Raw genomic sequence first — 18022 nt, 5'->3', positions numbered from 1 at the left:
TCTCCTAATGATGTGATCCCGTTAATCAAATGACAACTCATGTCTATGGTTAGGAAACATAACCATATTTGATTAACAAGCTAGTCAAGTAGAGGCATACTAGTGACACTCTGTTTGTCTACGTATTCACACATGTATTATGTTTCCGGTTAATACAATTCTAGCATGAATAATAAACATTTATCATGATATAAGGAAATAAATAATAACTTTATTATTGCCTCTAGGGCATATTTCCTTCAATATCATCAATATTAATCAAGCAGGAGTAGGGTTTTACCTCCATCGAGAGGGCCCGATCCTAGGTAAAAACATCGTGTCCCTTGTCTCCTATTACCATCCGCCTAGACGCACAATTTGGGACCCCCTACCCGAGATCCGCCGGTTTTGACACCGACAAGTAGGATCAAGGGAACCAGGTTTGAAGCCTTTGCTTTTCAGGAATTCCTTGAGTGTGTCATACCAGGCTCTTGGTGCTTGTTTGAGGCCATACAGTGCCTTGTTGAGCCTATAGACCATATCAGGATGCTTTGGATCTTCAAACCCTGGTGGTTGAGCAACATATACTTCCTCTTCAATCTTGTCGTCGAGAAAAGCACTCTTCACATCCATTTGATACAACAGTATGTTTTGATGATTTGCATATGCTAGCAAGATGTGAATCGCTTCAAGTCTTGCTACAGGAGCAAAGGTTTCTTCAAAGTCAATTCCTTCCACTTGAGTGTAACCTTGTGCGATGAGACGAGCTTTGTTTCTGACAACTAGTCCATTTTCATCTTGCTTGTTGCGGTAAATCCACTTTGTTCCAATGATATTGTGCTTGCGAGGATCAGGACGCTTAACTAGTTCCCACACATTGTTGAGTTCAAACTGTTGAAGCTCTTCTTGCATGGCTTGAATCCAGTCTGGTTCCTGAAAGGCTTCAGTGACTTTTGTATGTTCAACAATGGAGACGAAAGCAAAGTGTCCACAGAAATTTGCCAGTTGAGTGGCTCTTGAACAGGCGAGAGGACTAGGTGCATTGATGTTGTCAATCATCCGTTCAAACTGAACTTCATTAGCAACACGAGGATGAGCAGGGCGAAGATTTTGCTGTTGCTGAGCATTGACTTCAGCAACATTAGCTTCAGGCTCAGCATTGTCTTCAGTTTCAGCATTGACTTCGCTCTGTGGTTGAACGGGTATCACAATCTCTTCCTCTTCTTGATTTTCAGATGGGATGATGTCTCCAGTTCCCATTAGCTTGATAGCTTCACTTGGAGGCATTTCATCTAGCACATTAGGCAGGTGCTCTCTTTGCGAGCCGTTAGTTTCATCGAACCGCACATCTACAGTTTCAACCACTTTATAGTGAAAGAGGTTGAAGACCTTGTAGGTGTGCGAATCCTTTCCGTAACCAAGCATAAATCTCTCATGTGCTTTCGGTGCAAATTTGGAAGTGTGATGTGGATCTCTTATCCAGCACCTAGCACCGAAGACTTTGAAAGAACTTCCATTTGGCTTCTGACCAGTGATCAGCTCATATGATGTCTTCTTTAGGAACTTGTGAAGATATACTCTGTTGATGATGTGGCATGCAGTATCAATGGCTTCAGGCCAGAACTTGGGAGGTGTCTTGTATTCATCCAACATAGTGCGAGCCATCTCAATGAGAGTTCTGTTCTTGCGCTCCACGACGCCATTCAGCTGCGGAGTGTATGGAGCTGATAGCTCATGCGTGATGCCCAACGTGTCAAGATATGTATCAAGACCAGTATTCTTGAATTCAGTGCCATTATCACTCTGAATGCACTTTATCTTGACGCCATAGTTGGTCATGGCACGGTTGGCGAAGCACCTGAAGACATCCTGCACTTCAGTCTTATATAGGATTATGTGTACCCAAGTATATCTAGAATAGTCATCAACAATCACGAAGGCATATAAATGAGCAGAGGTAGTAAGAGTGGAGTAGTGAGTAGGGCCAAATAGATCCATGTGTAGCAGCTCCAAGGGTTGCGTAGTCGTCATGATTGTCTTCGAGGGGTGTTTTGCCCTAGTCATCTTCCCAGTTTCACAGGCACCGCACAAATGATGTTTCTTGAACTTGACGCCCTCGATGACAATGATATGCTTCTACTTCACGATAGTGTGCAAGTTCCTCATGCCAGCATGTCCTAGTCGACAATGCCATAGCCAACATTCTGAAGCCTTTGCCAAAAGGCATGTAGTCATCTGTGGTCCTGTGGAGAAATCTATCATATACAGGTCACCTTTTCGATGCCCTTCAAATACTTGAGATTTATCATTAGCCATAAGCACAAGACATCGATATTTTTCAAACATCACTATCATTCCAAGATCACAAAGCATTGAGACTGACATTAGGTTGAATCCAAGGGATTCAACAAGCATCAATGTAATGTGATTTTGTCTGGATGGACGCAGTGTTGAATCCATGAGTAAGCTTCTGTCACCAGTCATGTGGTTTGTGCAACCACTGTCCAGAATCCATTCCGTTGCTTTTGGAAGCGAAGCCTACAGAAAAGTTAGTGGATAGGCTTCACGATGTCAATTGTGAAGATAAACATGTGATGTTTGACTTCATAGAATGGTAACACTGTATTGTATCAGAAACGTTGTGAGGCAAAATAAGCATAATGATAATCATGCCCCACAAGTTTGCATGGGTCTCCAGCATTATCTTCAGAATATAATGCATTTTGGCTGGAGATCCAACCATGCATAAAAGGATTAGTTCTTCTTAACCACCCACATCTATAGGGGTGGTTTCGAAGCAATGAGGCGTAATGCATCTTCAGAGAACTTTGGCTTTGATGCCCTAGCAAATAGCTTCACAAGGGGGTTAGAGTATTCAAATGAGTATGCAGAGAAATTCTTAGATTTGTGAACATAATGGTTAGAAGAATGTCTCTCACACTCAAAGTTCTGACTCCTCTTTCCCTGTAAAACATTGGCATTAGAGCGTTCAAATGAACAATATTGACCATATGAAGCTTTTGGTCCGTATGAAGACTTTGGTCTGGGCATTGCCTTCTTCCTATGTGGTGTCATGATAACATTCACAGGAAGCTTCTCAATGATAGCTTTGGGGACCCAGATCCTCTTCATAGGGGAACCATTCCTGCTGTTAGTTCCAATAAACCTGGCAAACACTTCACCATTCTGATTTTTGAATAGTTTATAGTTTGAGTCAAAGGACTCATCAATCATAATGGGGTTAGCACAGGTGAAGCCAGACAAATTGGATGGATCTACTGATGGCCCTTGTGCAGCAACCCATGTGGTTTTGGTGTACTGCTCAGGCATCCAGTAGGTTCCATCTGCATTCATTTTCCTTTCGAAGCCAACACCCCCTTTCCTAGGGTTTTTGTTCAGGATTTGCTTCTTGAGCACATCACACAGTTTTTGATGCCCTTTGAGGCTCTTGTACATGCCTGTCTCAAGCAATGTCTTCAACCTGGCATTCTCATCAGTAATAGCAATGGCTTCCTCAAGAGAGGAGTTAGTCGTCACAACAGAAGATGAAGATATTGCAGTTTCAGAGACAGCAGAGCACTCAGCAGAAGAATTAGTATTTTCACGCTCAAGGCATTTTAAACATGGTGGCACAAATCCTTCCTGAGCGGTACTAATCTGTTGGGCCAAGAGTGAATCGTTTTCACTTCTAAAATCATCATGAGACGCTATCAGCTTCTCTAGTTCTTGCTTCCTTTGAAGATAACCATAGGAAAGCTTCTCATGATTAGCTGAGAGGGTATCATAACGAGTTACAAGTTCCTCATATCTGACATTAAGATTCTTAATGTCTTCAACAAGGTATTGAGAACAAGTCATTTCCTCGTCCAACAGATCATCGCTTCTGTCTAATAGTTTTGGAGTCTTTTCCATAGTAGTTTGTTGTATAGTGGCAATCTTAGCAAGTTTCTTGTAACTAGGTTTGGATTCACTTTCAGAATCGTCTTCACTTGATGTTTCAAAGTAGGCAGCATGTGAAGTTACCTTGGCACCACGTGCCATGAAGCAGTAGGTTGGAGCAGGGTCATCACCATCATCGGCGTCGGAGATATGAGCATTGTCTTCATTGTTGAAGATGGACTTGGCGACGAATGCAGAAGCCAGAGCCAAGCTAGCCACGCCTGAATCTGATTCCTCCTCTGACTCCTCCACTGCCTCCTCAGTATCAGATTCCTCTTCTGAATCCATTTCCTTGCCGATGAATGCTCGAGCCCTGCTTGAAGAGCTTGACTTGTGTGACGAAGACTTTGATGAAGACTTTGATACTTGTTCTTCTTCTTGTCATCAGAATCATAGTCCTTGCTCTTCTTCTTCTTTGATTCCTTTTCCCACTGAGGACAGTCAGCAATGTAGTGGCCTGATTTCTTGAATTTGTGACAGGTTCTTTTGCACTGTCACGAGAGGAAGCTTCACTTTCCTTGGAGTCATATCTTGACGACTTTCCAAATTGTTTCTTCTTGGATAACTTTTGGAACTTCTTCACAAGCATGGCAAGTTCTCTTCCAATCTCTTCAGCATCATCAGAGGCACAATCAGAATCTTTGGACAACGAATCAACCTTTGCCTTCAGTGCACGACTACGACCATAGTTTCTTGAATCATGAGTGTCAGTGTGTCGAATGAGCTATCCAGAGATCTCATTAGCTTCTTGACTACTTTGTGCTTGGTAATGTCTGCAGCACCAAGAGCGTGAAGCTCATTGGTGATATCGGTGAGGCGGTCGAAAGTGAGCTGGACGTTCTCATTGTCATTCCTTTTGAAGCGATTGAACTGGTTGCGCAACACGTCAATTCGAGAGTCATGTTGTGAAGATACACCCTTGTTGACCTTGGACAACCAGTCCCAGACTAGCTTCACAGACTCCAGTGCGCTCACTCGGCCATACTGCCCTTTGGTCAGATGCCCACAAATGATATTCTTGGTAGTTGAGTCCAGTTGAGCGAATCTCTTAATATCAGCGGGAGTGACACCTTCTTCATCCTTAGGAACGCCTTTCCTGACGATATACTAGAGATCATTGTCAATAGCCTCAAGATGAATATGCATCTTGTTCTTCCAGTATGGGTAGTCAGTGCCATCGAACACGGGGCACGCAACGAGACCTTGATAATCCCTGCAGTCGACATAGCTAAAACTCCAGGTGGTTAAACCGAATCACATAGAACAAGGGAGCACCTTGCTCTGATACCAATTTAAAGTGCTAGTTATCGACTAGAGGGGGGTGAATAGGCGATTTTAACTAATTTAAACAAAGTCTTCAAAGATAGCAAAGTCTTCAAAGAAAGCGAAAGCGGTACAGGATTAAAAAGTTGCTAGAATCATGCGAGGTAGATAGTATAGCAAAAGACTTCAGACATACAAGCATGCATTGAATATAAACATAGGAAGCATGAATATAAAAAGATGATGAAAGACTTCAAGGAATATCCTCAAAGCAGGCAAGTGGGCAATGTCTTCAGAAGTAAATGAGAAAGTGAGGAAGGAAGAAGATAGAACCAGGTGCTCGGGGAAGACACAAATTTGTTTGACCTGTTCCAACTGCTGTGACAGTTGTACGTCTGGTTAGGGAGACTGAGATTTAACTTAGAACACCACGTCTTCACCTTATTCCCCTTGAGCTAAGGTCACTCAGTCCTCACCCAATCACTCTGGTAAGTCTTCAAGGTAGACTTCCAAACCTTCACATACTTCGTTCACCGGCAATCCACAATTACTCTTGGATGCTTAGAATAGGCGCCTATCCGACTGGTGGATCACAGTCCTCAAGTGTAACAAGTCTCAGTTCACATAGAACAGAAACACTTCAGTGATGCTCAATCACTTTAACTCTAGGTTTATCCTCTCAGGATAGCTTCTCTCAGTGGCTTCAAGGATGGGTTGCTCACACACACGACAACAGCCGTTTTTCTCTCTGGAGCAGCCACACCAAATAATGGTGTAGCGGGTGGGGTATTTATACCCAGCGGGCAACCCGAGGTGATTTGTCCGAAATGACCCTTGGTCATTCAGGAACTGACATGTGTATAACGGTCAGATTTTGAAACCCACGCGGCAACTTTGCTTGGGCTACAAGAAAAGCTGACTCGACCGGCTCAGGACGAGTTTTTCTCTCTGTTTGTCTTCGCTCGAAGACATAGGATTTTAGGTAGAGCATCACATCAGTTTCTGACCATGTTTACCTTGACCCTACTTGACAGTTCGGAGGTTCCTATGACTCAGGAAGATAAAAAGAACCTAACCGAAGACTATGTCTTCACGACTCAATGTCTTCAAGGAATGTCTTCAAGACTCATTATCTTCACAATGACTGTCTTCAAGACTCATTATCTTCACGATGAATGTCTTCATGAACCACCATTGTCGTCAATGTCTTCGTAAATTTTTAGGGGTCATCTTCGATGGGTAAACCGAATCAATAGGGACTTCTACCTGTGTTTTCCTGTGAATCTCACAAACACATTAGTCCCTCAACCAAGTTTGTCTTCAATGCTCCAAAACCAACAAGGGATGACACTAGATGCACATACACCTTGACAACAATAATGGCTTCTCCCGCACGCTTCCAAGTGACTACAAATATTATACGGTAATAATCTGTGCTTCAGAGTGTAATTTATGTTTTTTAATACATTTTGACTAGTGTATCCCTTGCCATGCGAGACCTTTTGTCCAAGACAAGTTTTTCCTCCACATTGAGATGCTTAAGAGCACTTACGGAGCCGGTCCAAATGATGCACCATATATAGCTACCACTAGTGCACACATTAAACAAGAACAACATTTCTATAAAATGCATGTTTTGATTTTGATCGCTTTCATATATATACACATTCTTCTTTCAACTCATAGTATGTATATATGTGTTACTATATATTGCTTACTATGTTACGTACTCTATCAAGTTCAGAACAGAAACTCCCTAGATGTGTTGTACCTCACATGATGGATGACTACCACGACGAGAGACCGCGAGTTCAAGATTAGAGATCGTTGTGGATCTCTGTCCTACACCATGGACATGCAAATGCAAGGGTCTCTATTCTTCAAAAAAAATCCTGAAGGAGAGGAGTATCGTGTTAGTAGTAACGATGGTTGAATGAACAAGATGTAATATATATGTGTGTGGTTAATATGTACACATGTGAATAAACGATGTGTGTGTATATATTAATGCAAGTATCTTGTCGAAATCACGTGGGACAAAAAGCGTGTTTATATATATTCGTAATAAATGATGCTGCCTTGGCAGCGATTTTCTGTTGCCCTTGCAGCTTTTTTTTACAGCTTTCAGAAACCTAGTACTGACGCGACGTCTGAAAAGATTCATCTTATTACTATTGTTACACTATGTCACACGCCATAGATATACATAATAGTGCTGGCGTAGGCTTCAACGCCACCACTATTTTTTAACACCGGCGCCATATTGATGGCGTGAGGCTCCTACGTAAGTAAGACTGTTTTTTGCGCGTCATAGATAGGCTTTTCTCCACTACTGCGCGCGTAATCCAACAGCCAAGAAATTCAATTAAAGACGAATTAAAATCAGTCGATTGAAATTTAGCAAGTCTGTTTGATTAAGATAGTCACGGACCCAAGTACACAAGTCTCTACCTAATAATAAAGTAAATTGGGTTTTTGCCCGTACGTCAAAAAAATACCCTCAAAGTTGCTATAAATTACACACTATGCCATCCACTATGTCATCCATAAGTCAAGAAAACGATTTGATCTTTCGGATTAAAAGTGACCGCCTAATTACTTGTCTTATATAAGTGAGACGGGTATTAATCACAGAGCAGCCGAGTGGTTGACCCATGGATCTCCTAGCGAAGAGGCCAGGGTTCTATTCCCATCCTGTGCACTTTTTTATCTCTGTTTTCTAACGCATCTCCTCCACCTTGTATGCGTTCATGGGCCCACCCATGTGCGGTGCTTCACTCCCCTGTTTTTTTGTCTTTTCTTTTCTCATTATGTTTTCTTTCTCTTTTAAATTAATTCGGGAATCTTAAATTTTAAAATTTGTGAGTTTTAAAAATATGTTTGAGAAATCATAAAATATATATAAATTAAAAATGTTTAAAAAACATAACTTTTTGCAGACTCAAACAAAAATGGTGGTTTTGCAAAACTGTTCGCAAATTATATAAAAAATATCATAATTTGAAAAAAATGGTCGGGAAATAAAATCATGTTCATGATTTTTACCAAAATGATCGTGTATTCAAAACATATTCGGGGGTCTGAAAAACGTTTTCATGAAATTTAAGAAAATGTTCACATAAATAAAAAAAGTATTTTTTGAAAACTTTCTTCCCCGATTTTTAGAAATATTCATAGATTCAAAAAAAGTTTTTTGATTCAAAAAATGTTAATGAATTTGAAAAATGTTCATACATTATAAAAATATTTGTAAACAAGCTAATGTTCGTGATTTTTTGGGAAAATCCAAAATTTCAAAAAAAAAATTGTCGATTTGAAAAACTGTTCACCGATTCAAAAGTATATTATGTCTAGGATTTGATTAGTTTTTTGAAAGTATTTATATGTCTTGGCATTGGGAGTAGTTCGTGGTCGATGAGAAAGTCTTTATATGTCCTGTGCACTTTTTTATCTCTGTTTTCTAACGCATCTCCTCCACCTTGTATGCGTACATGGGCCCGCACATGTGCGGTGCTTCCCTCCCCTGTTTTTTTGTCTTTTCTTTTCTCATTATGTTTTCTTTCTCTTTTAAATTAATTCGGGAATATTAAATTTTAAAATTTGTGAGTTTTAAAAATATGTTTGAGAAATCATAAAATATATATAAATTAAAAATGTTTAAAAAACATAACTTTTTGCAGACTCAAACAAAAATGGTGGTTTTGCAAAACTGTTCGCAAATTATATAAAAAATATCATAATTTGAAAAAAATGGTCGGGAAATAAAATCATGTTCATGATTTTTACAAAAATGATCGTGTATTCAAAACATATTCGGGAGTCTGAAAAACATTTTCATGAAATTTTAGAAAATGTTCACATAAATAAAAAAAGTATTTTTTGAAAACTTTCTTCCCCGATTTTTAGAAATATTCATAGATTCAAAAAAAAATTGATTCAAAAAAAGTTTTTTGATTCAAAAAATGTTAATGAATTTGAAAAATGTTCATACATTATAAAAATATTTGTAAACAAGCTAATGTTCGTGATTTTTTGGGAAAATCCAAAATTTCAAAAAAAAAATTGTCGATTTGAAAAACTGTTCACCGATTCAAAAGTATATTATGTCTAGGATTTGATTAGTTTTTTGAAAGTATTTATATGTCTTGGCATTGGGAGTAGTTCGTGGTCGATGAGAAAGTCTTTATATGTCCTGTGCACTTTTTTATCTCTGTTTTCTAACGCATCTCCTCCACCTTGTATGCGTTCATGGGCCCGCCCATGTGCAGTGCTTCCCTCCCCTGTTTTTTTGTCTTTCCTTTTCTCATTATGTTTTCTATCTCTTTTAAATTAATTCGGGAATCTTAAATTTTAAAATTTGTGAGTTTTAAAAATATGTTTGAGAAATCATAATATATATATAAATTAAAAATGTTTAAAAAACATAACTTTTTGCAGACTCAAACAAAAATGGTGGTTTTGCAAAACTGTTCGCAAATTATATAAAAAATATCATAATTTGAAAAAAATGGTCGGGAAATAAAATCATGTTCATGATTTTTACCAAAATGATCGTGTATTCAAAACATATTCGGGAGTCTGAAACACGTTTTCATGAAATTTTAGAAAATGTTCACATAAATAAAAAAAGTATTTTTTGAAAACTTTCTTCCCCGATTTTTAGAAATATTCATAGATTCAAAAAATGTTTTTTGATTCAAAAAATGTTAATGAATTTGAAAAATGTTCATACATTATAAACATATTTGTAAACAAGCTAATGTTCGTGATTTTTTGGGAAAATCCAAAATTTCAAAAAAAATAATTGTCGATTTGAAAAACTGTTCACCGATTCAAAAGTATTTTATGTCTAGGATTTGATTAGTTTGTTGAAAGTATTTATATGTCTTTGCATTGGGAGTAGTTCGTGGTCGATGAGAAAGTCTTTATATGTCCTGTGCACTTTTTTATCTCTGTTTTCTAACGCATCTCCTCCACCTTGTATGCGTACATGGGCCCGCACATGTGCGGTGCTTCCCTCCCCTGTTTTTTTGTCTTTTCTTTTCTCATTATGTTTTCTTTCTCTTTTAAATTAATTCGGGAATCTTAAATTTTAAAATTTGTGAGTTTTAAAAATATGTTTGAGAAATCATAAAATATATATAAATTAAAAATGTTTAAAAAACATAACTTTTTGCAGACTCAAACAAAAATGGTGGTTTTGCAAAACTGTTCGCAAATTATATAAAAAATATCATAATTTGAAAAAAATGGTCGGGAAATAAAATCATGTTCATGATTTTTACAAAAATGATCGTGTATTCAAAACATATTCGGGAGTCTGAAAAACATTTTCATGAAATTTTAGAAAATGTTCACATAAATAAAAAAAGTATTTTTTGAAAACTTTCTTCCCCGATTTTTAGAACTATTCATAGATTCAAAAAATGTTTTTTGATTCAAAAAATGTTTTTTGATTCAAAAAATGTTAATGAATTTGAAAAATGTTCATACATTATAAAAATATTTGTAAACAAGCTAATGTTCGTGATTTTTTGGGAAAATCCAAAATTTCAAAAAAAAAATTGTCGATTTGAAAAACTGTTCACCGATTCAAAAGTATTTTATGTCTAGGATTTGATTAGTTTTTTGAAAGTATTTATATGTCTTGGCATTGGGAGTAGTTCGTGGTCGATGAGAAAGTCTTTATATGTCCTGTGCACTTTTTTATCTCTGTTTTCTAACGCATCTCCTCCACCTTGTATGCGTTCATGGGCCCGCCCATGTGCGGTGCTTCCCTCCCCTGTTTTTTTGTCTTTCCTTTTCTCATTATGTTTTCTTTCTCTTTTAAATTAATTCGGGAATCTTAAATTTTAAAATTTGTGAGTTTTAAAAATATGTTTGAGAAATCATAATATATATATATAAATTAAAAATGTTTAAAAAACATAACTTTTTGCAGACTCAAACAAAAATGGTGGTTTTGCAAAACTGTTCGCAAATTATTTAAAAAATATCATAATTTGAAAAAATTGGTCGGGAAATAAAATCATGTTCATGATTTTTACAAAAATTATCGTGTATTCAAAACATATTCGGGAGTCTGAAAAACATTTTCATGAAATTTTAGAAAATGTTCACATAAATAAAAAAAGTATTTTTTGAAAACTTTCTTCCCCAATTTTTAGAAATATTCATAGATTCAAAAAATGTTTTTTGATTCAAAAAATGTTTTTTGATTCAAAAAATGTTAATGAATTTGAAAAATGTTCATACATTATAAAAATATTTGTAAACAAGCTAATGTTCGTGATTTTTTGGGAAAATCCAAAATTTCAAAAAAAAATGATTGCCGATTTGAAAAACTGTTCACCGATTCAAAAGTATTTTATGTCTAGGATTTGATTAGTTTTTTGAAAGTCTTTATATGTCTTGGCATTGGGAGTAGTTCGTGGTCGATGAGATTTGTTTTTAAAGTTTTAAATGTTCCTTGCGCAGCATAATGATAAGTGTGGCATGCACTGGCAAGCTCATAGCCTTGCGATTTACCACGTGGAATGCATTGTAATCACGTGGACATTGCGACCATCATCGGTGAGAGTGAGAAAAAAGTAAATGGCAACATGGTGAGCCACTGTGTTAAATAAAGTACGCTCTTATATCAGGGTATTGAGTCATACTTATCTGGTTAGTGCATAATTTTTTTTGTCTCCCATTACAATGCACGGGCATATTTGCTAGTAATAATTATTTAAATTAGCCGCTGCAAGCCGTAAACCGGCTGATGTTAAGGATTTATAAACCGCCTTGTCAGCCATTGATTTGGTTTGACTTGGGCCGTTTGATCTCTAGACCAGCTACCGGCTATGTGCACATCATCCTCGTTTCTTCAGGTTGCAGCAGCCCCGTCAAAGGTCATCTTACAGGAAAACGCCCACGAGCTCGGTATGCATGGCCAAAGGTTGCGAGTTTTGCGACAACGACGCTGCTGCGACCATCTATTGAAGCACCAGCGATGCGCCGACAGTCCGACAATGTTCCAACACAACATCGGTGATGCTCCTGCCGGCAATGCTCCAACACAAGACTGGTGATGCTTCATTGCAGCACCGGCGATGCTCCGATGGCCCGGCAATGCTCAAACACAACACTGGTGATGCTTCGTTGCAGCACCGGCGATGCTCTAACACAACACAGGTGATGCTTTGTTGCAGCACCGGCGATGCTCCGGTGGCCCGGCAATGCTCGAACACAACACCGATGATGCTTCGTTGTAGCACCGACAATGCTCCGGCGGCCCTGCAATGCTCCAACACAACACCGCTGATGCTCCGGCAGCCCGGCAATGCCCCAACACAACACTGGTGATGCTTTGTTGTAGCAGCAGCGATGCTCCGACGGCTCGGAGATGCTTCATTGCAGCAATGATGGTGTTCCGGCGGCCTCGACGATGCTCTATCAAAGTACCGGTGATGCTCCGCAAAGCTCCATCCTAGTAACGGCGATATTTCGACGGCCACCGACAATGCTCCATCGCAGCACCGTGAAGCTCTGGCGTTCCGGCGATGCTCTGTCACAACAAAGGGCGGCCCGAGGATGCTCCATGGTAGCACCGGCTAGCCCCTGGTTGCAGTCCCATTCGTTCGTAGCAGCGTCTGCCGTGACATCTCACCACCTGCCATCAGCTCCCGCGATTACCGTCGAACGTCAGCTCGCAGTGGTATCGAGGTGCTCGCAAAAATGCTTTTCCCCCACTCAAAGCACTGTAGCATGGTTTGTAGCAGCGGTGCTCTCGTTGTAGTCCATGCAGCGCAAGTCAGCTTGAGCGAGGGAGTAGTGGCGGAGGAGCGCGTGGGGCGGCATGAAGAGAGTGTCGGAGTAGAGTGTGAAGACATGTCGGCGAGGTCCAAAAGGATGTAGTCAACGCGTGTGGGTGGAAGAAGAATAATTAGTGGAGCGGCTTCGCTGCATGAGATAAGGCAGAGGAGGTTGAGTAGTTCCTACGCCCACATGGGGACACGTGGCGATCGTTTGAGACGGTTGATTTATGGTGGAAAATCAGTCGGGCAAAACGAAGGATATTCCTTTCTTTAAAGTGTGACTAGAACAATGCCCGCGCGTTGCAACGAGATATAAATATTTTAGTACGTTTGTTTGTGATTTACCTGTCAATAATAATGCAATTGTGTAAATAATTGTTTATCAAATTCTGACCGTGAATAAACTTATATTTTAATTAGAAGTTTGATAAGTAATTAAAGTGAATTGGTTCAGAAGAAAAGTAAATTAAGATGATTGACTATCATATACATGAAAGGTTGAACGAAAGGGTGATGAAAAGAAAGGTGAAACGGAAACTTACGTTCTTTTTAAGTAGTAGAGATTGAGATAAACCATGAACCAAAGAAGTTTTTATATTTGAGAAACATGAACAGAAGAGGTGGGCTTATAAGTAAAAAAAAAAGAGGTGGGCTTATGGGCCATATCTTATAGGCCCTGGACATTAATGGACGATTTGCTGGACTCTCGTTTTCCTGGATACGGCTTCTCTAGTTTTCCTCGGATGGAGTTGGGATCGGGGCGTCGTCGCCTCAGGCGCTCGCCGCCGCCGGATGGGAAAGCTCCCGGCGCCAGCGCGGTCACGGAGGAGGAGCGGACCGCATCAGTAACCTCTCCGACGATATGCTTCGTCTAGTCCTCGCCCGCCTGCGCTGCATCCGCACCACCGTGCGGACCGGCCTCCTCTCGCGCCGGCGGCGCAGCCTCTGGACCAGCCTCGCTCACACGGATCTGGTCTTTGATGATGTTGCCCCCGCCACAGTCAAGGCGGCGCTCGCCTGCTTCGCCGCCTCACCGCCAGCGTCGGTCTCCACCGTCGACATCCGCCTTCCAACCACCTGCGAGTGCCCCAAACAAGTTAACGCCTTGCTACGTGCCGCCATGGCGTTCTCACCGGCGGAGCTAGTCGTCATCCTCCCGCAGTCGTTTGCGGAATGTATTTTCATGGACATCGAGCTGCCTTGCTTCCAACGCACCACCTTAATCGAGCTCGACGCCGTGCCCACCCGCATCACGCCGACGCACATGGCTGATTTCACCGCGCTGGAGAGGCTGTCCCTCAAGGGGAAAATCGACAACCTTGGCGCCATGCTTGACCTCCGTCCATGCCTACGCGTGCTCGCAGTCGCCTTCCGCCTTGTGGACTCCGCCTTGGTCGAATCAGCACTAGCCTTGATCGACGTGATGAGGCCCCGTCTCACGGTGTCTCTCCTCGACATCAGCATACCTCGGCAAGACATTATCAATGCGGCCCGGTTCGCCTCCCTGATCCACGCCGCGGCGAGGGTCTCACCACAGGAGTTCATCTTCTCCAACTTTAACCAACACGTAAATGGTGTGAGGAAATTAATCAATGCACGTCTGCCATGGTTCCACTGTGCCACATCGATCGTGCTAAGCCTGCACAACATATGTTTTACGCTGCTGCCGGATCACAACTTCTCTACGCTCGAGATGTTGTCCCTTTTTGCCTGCAGCGTCATCGACCTTCCAACACTGGTTACCCGCTGCCCCCGCCTGCGTGTGCTCAAGGTGATCGCTGGTAAGTCTACACGCAACATAACAATCCACTCACCGTCGTTGCAGGAGCTACATGTCCGGGCATACATGGAATGCTCGAGCATCGATATAGTGACTCCGGTGCTTAAGCAACTGAAGCTCGGTGTACGATCCAACATGGATCTCAGCATTTCCATCTCGACGCCGATGGTGGAGAATATCTCCTTCCAGCGCAATTACACAGGGTTCCCTCTTGTATTTGATTGTTCGTTGCCTGAAGGCATAAGGCTGGAGATGTTGCCCACTAACAACGGGAAAGACATATTGTCACATCTACCTCATGTTTATGTCCTGATTTTGCACATGTCTGCTTGTGTAGGTCTCATATCTATTCCTATTCGCTTTACAGGAATCTTGCCAAGGGTGAAGATAAGGATGGAGAAATGCAGAGGAAATTGCTTCTTGAGAAGCCCAGCTTATTGGTCCTCGACGAGGGGCACACACCAAGGAACAAGAAAAGTCTAATCTAGAAAGTACTCGCAGAAGTCCCCACCGAAAAGCGGATTATTCTATCAGGGACTCCATTCCAGAACAATTTCCTAGAGTTGTATAACATCTTGTGCCTCGTTGAACCGAAATTGACGAAAGATTTTGCTTGCAAAGATCCCAGCGAGAGGGTTTGCTTCAACCAGCCAATCAAGAACAGCACGAGATCAAGGTAAAGAATTCTGGAGTCCATTAAGGATAAGCAACATCACGGATGAACAAAACACTGAAATCCGAGAAAGGTTGGGCCATTAGTCCTCGTCGAAGGGCACACACCAAGGAACAAGAAAAGTCTAATCTGGAAGGTACTCGCAGAAGTCCCCGTCGAAAAGCGGATTATTCTATCAGGGACTCCATTCGAGAACAACTTCCTAGAGCTGTATAACATCTTGTGCCTCGTTGAACCGAAATTGACGAAAGATTTTGCTTGCAAAGAACCCAGCAAGACAGGATTTGCTTCAACCAGCCAATCAAGAGCAGCACCAGATCAAGGAAAAGAATTTTGGAGTTCATTAAGGATAAGCAACATCACGGATGAACAAATCCCGGAAATCCGGGAAACACTGTTGTAGCTATTCCTAAGCTCGTGCTATGTGTTGCAGGGTACTAATTGGCTTTACCATAGTTTGTCGCTCAATCGACGATGAACGTCTTCCCTATGGTTTACGGTTTAGGGTTTAGGGTGTATCAAACTCATTTCTTTCCCTACTGCTCCTTTCTTTCTGTACGACTATATATTTGATATTATCTGCCTAGTAGTGAACTATATAAGTTTATTTGGATTAGTTATTGTCATTGATTGAACCAGATTGCTTGCTTGGTCCCAAGGTCGTTCTACCTATTTAGATACTACGACATCATCCGTGATGTTGCTTATCCTTAATGAACTCCAGAATTCTTTCCCTTGATTTGGTGTTGCTCTTGATTGGCTGGTTGAAGCAAATCCTGTCTTGCTGGGTTCTTTGCAAGCAAAATCTTTCGTCAATTTCGGTTCAACGAGCTACAAGATGTTATACAGCTCTAGGAAGTTGTTCTGGAATGGAGTCCCTGATAGAATAATCTGCTTTTCGGCGGGGACTTCTGCGAGTACTTTCCAGATTAGACTTTTCTCATTCCTTGGTGTGTGCCCCTTGTCGAGGACCAATGGCCCAGCCTTTCCCGAATTTCAGTGTTTTGTTCATCCGTGATGTTGCTTATCCTTAATGAACTCCAGAATTCTTTGCTTTGATCTGGTGTTGCTCTTGATTGGTTGGTTGAAGCAAATCCTGTTGCTGGGTTCTTTGCAAGCAAAATCTTTCGTCAATTTCGGTTCAGCGAGGCACAAGATGTTATACAGCTCTAGGGAGTTGTTCTAGAATGAGTCCCTGATAGAATAATCCGCTTTTCGGTGGGGACTTGTGCGAGTACTTTCCAGATTAGACTTTTCTTGTTCCTTGGTGTGTGCCCCTCGTCGAGGACCAATAAGCTGGGCTTCTCAAGAAGCAATTTCCTCAGCATTTCTCCATCTTTGTCTTCACCCTTGGCAAGATTCCTATAAAGCGAATAGCTTAGAAGCAGGTTTTGTTGTCATGTGTGAGAGGAGGCGACTGCAGGTATGTAGTACATAAGTATGTCATCGGGCTACTCCTCCTCCTTGGCAAACATGCCAGTGGATGAGATGGTGGCGCCGGTTGTCACCCGCGCCTCCCTCCCACGCTTCCACTACCGGCCAAGAGGCGGGAAACCGTGGTTTCCCACCTCCTCGCTGGCCTTGTCTTGATCATAACACCAACGACGATGAGTAGGAGGAGGAGGATCCCGGCGACACCGACGCCGACAAGTAGGTAGGTCTCTTCAGCTATGTCTCTTCAGCTATGTCGTAGTATCTAAATAGGTAGAACTACCTTGGGACCAAGCAACCAATGTGGTTCAATCAATGACAATAACTAATCCAAAGCAAGAGTACTCGTGTTCAGTCAGTACCTTGAACCATTGGACCTAATCAGGGATCAGCTTACAAGAAAGCTAACTGGACAGAAGGCAAGGAGATCCTACCGATGAGTGGAAATGTACATGTTAAACAAAGGGAAGCCTTGATGGAAGCCTTCAACGACATGAACAGCTGGTGCAATGTGTTTTCCTACTCACCTCCTTCAAACATGGTGACCTTACCATCATTGTACATCACATAGTGATACTCGTGCCATCTGCTATGAGAGTGATAGAGTTCTTGTCGACGCTGATGTGAATTATAGAGTAAAACTGCATAATCAGCTTGTTATTCCAATCACAACGACAGCTAATGATCTGCGCAAGACCCAAGTTAGGCACATCGCTCTCCATGAAAAGGGGTTGCAGCGCATTCAAAAACTTGAGCGCATCTCCAGGGCCCTTAACACAATTAATGGAGGACACCAAGTCCGAAAATGAGGCCTGGATGGATTCTTTGTTGTCCCTAACTAGGAATTTGTCCCCTTCACAAGTCAATTCTGCCGGCAACGCACTTTGTATTATTTTTGTGATTGTCCAGCTTGGCTTTGGTTTAATCACAGCAGGTGCAGGAAGAGAAAGCAATAGGAGCATTGCCAGCTGGTTTGCTGATTCTTTGCTTGACACGGTTCTTGAAGACATTGTTTCAGAGCTAGCAAACTGTCGTTAGTTAGCCGGAGGTTTAGTTTCCTTCTGTGGGAACTAGATGCCCAAGCAAATCCACACCTCAGGGCATATTTCCTTCAGAAATGGATGCTTGAAGCGGTCGGTGGGTGGTACGAGCGGGGGG

The sequence above is a fragment of the Triticum dicoccoides genome, chromosome 4B, assembly GCF_002162155.2.
Source record: "Triticum dicoccoides isolate Atlit2015 ecotype Zavitan chromosome 4B, WEW_v2.0, whole genome shotgun sequence".
Lineage (NCBI taxonomy): Eukaryota > Viridiplantae > Streptophyta > Magnoliopsida > Poales > Poaceae > Triticum > Triticum dicoccoides.
This window is presented reverse-complemented; position numbering follows the sequence as displayed.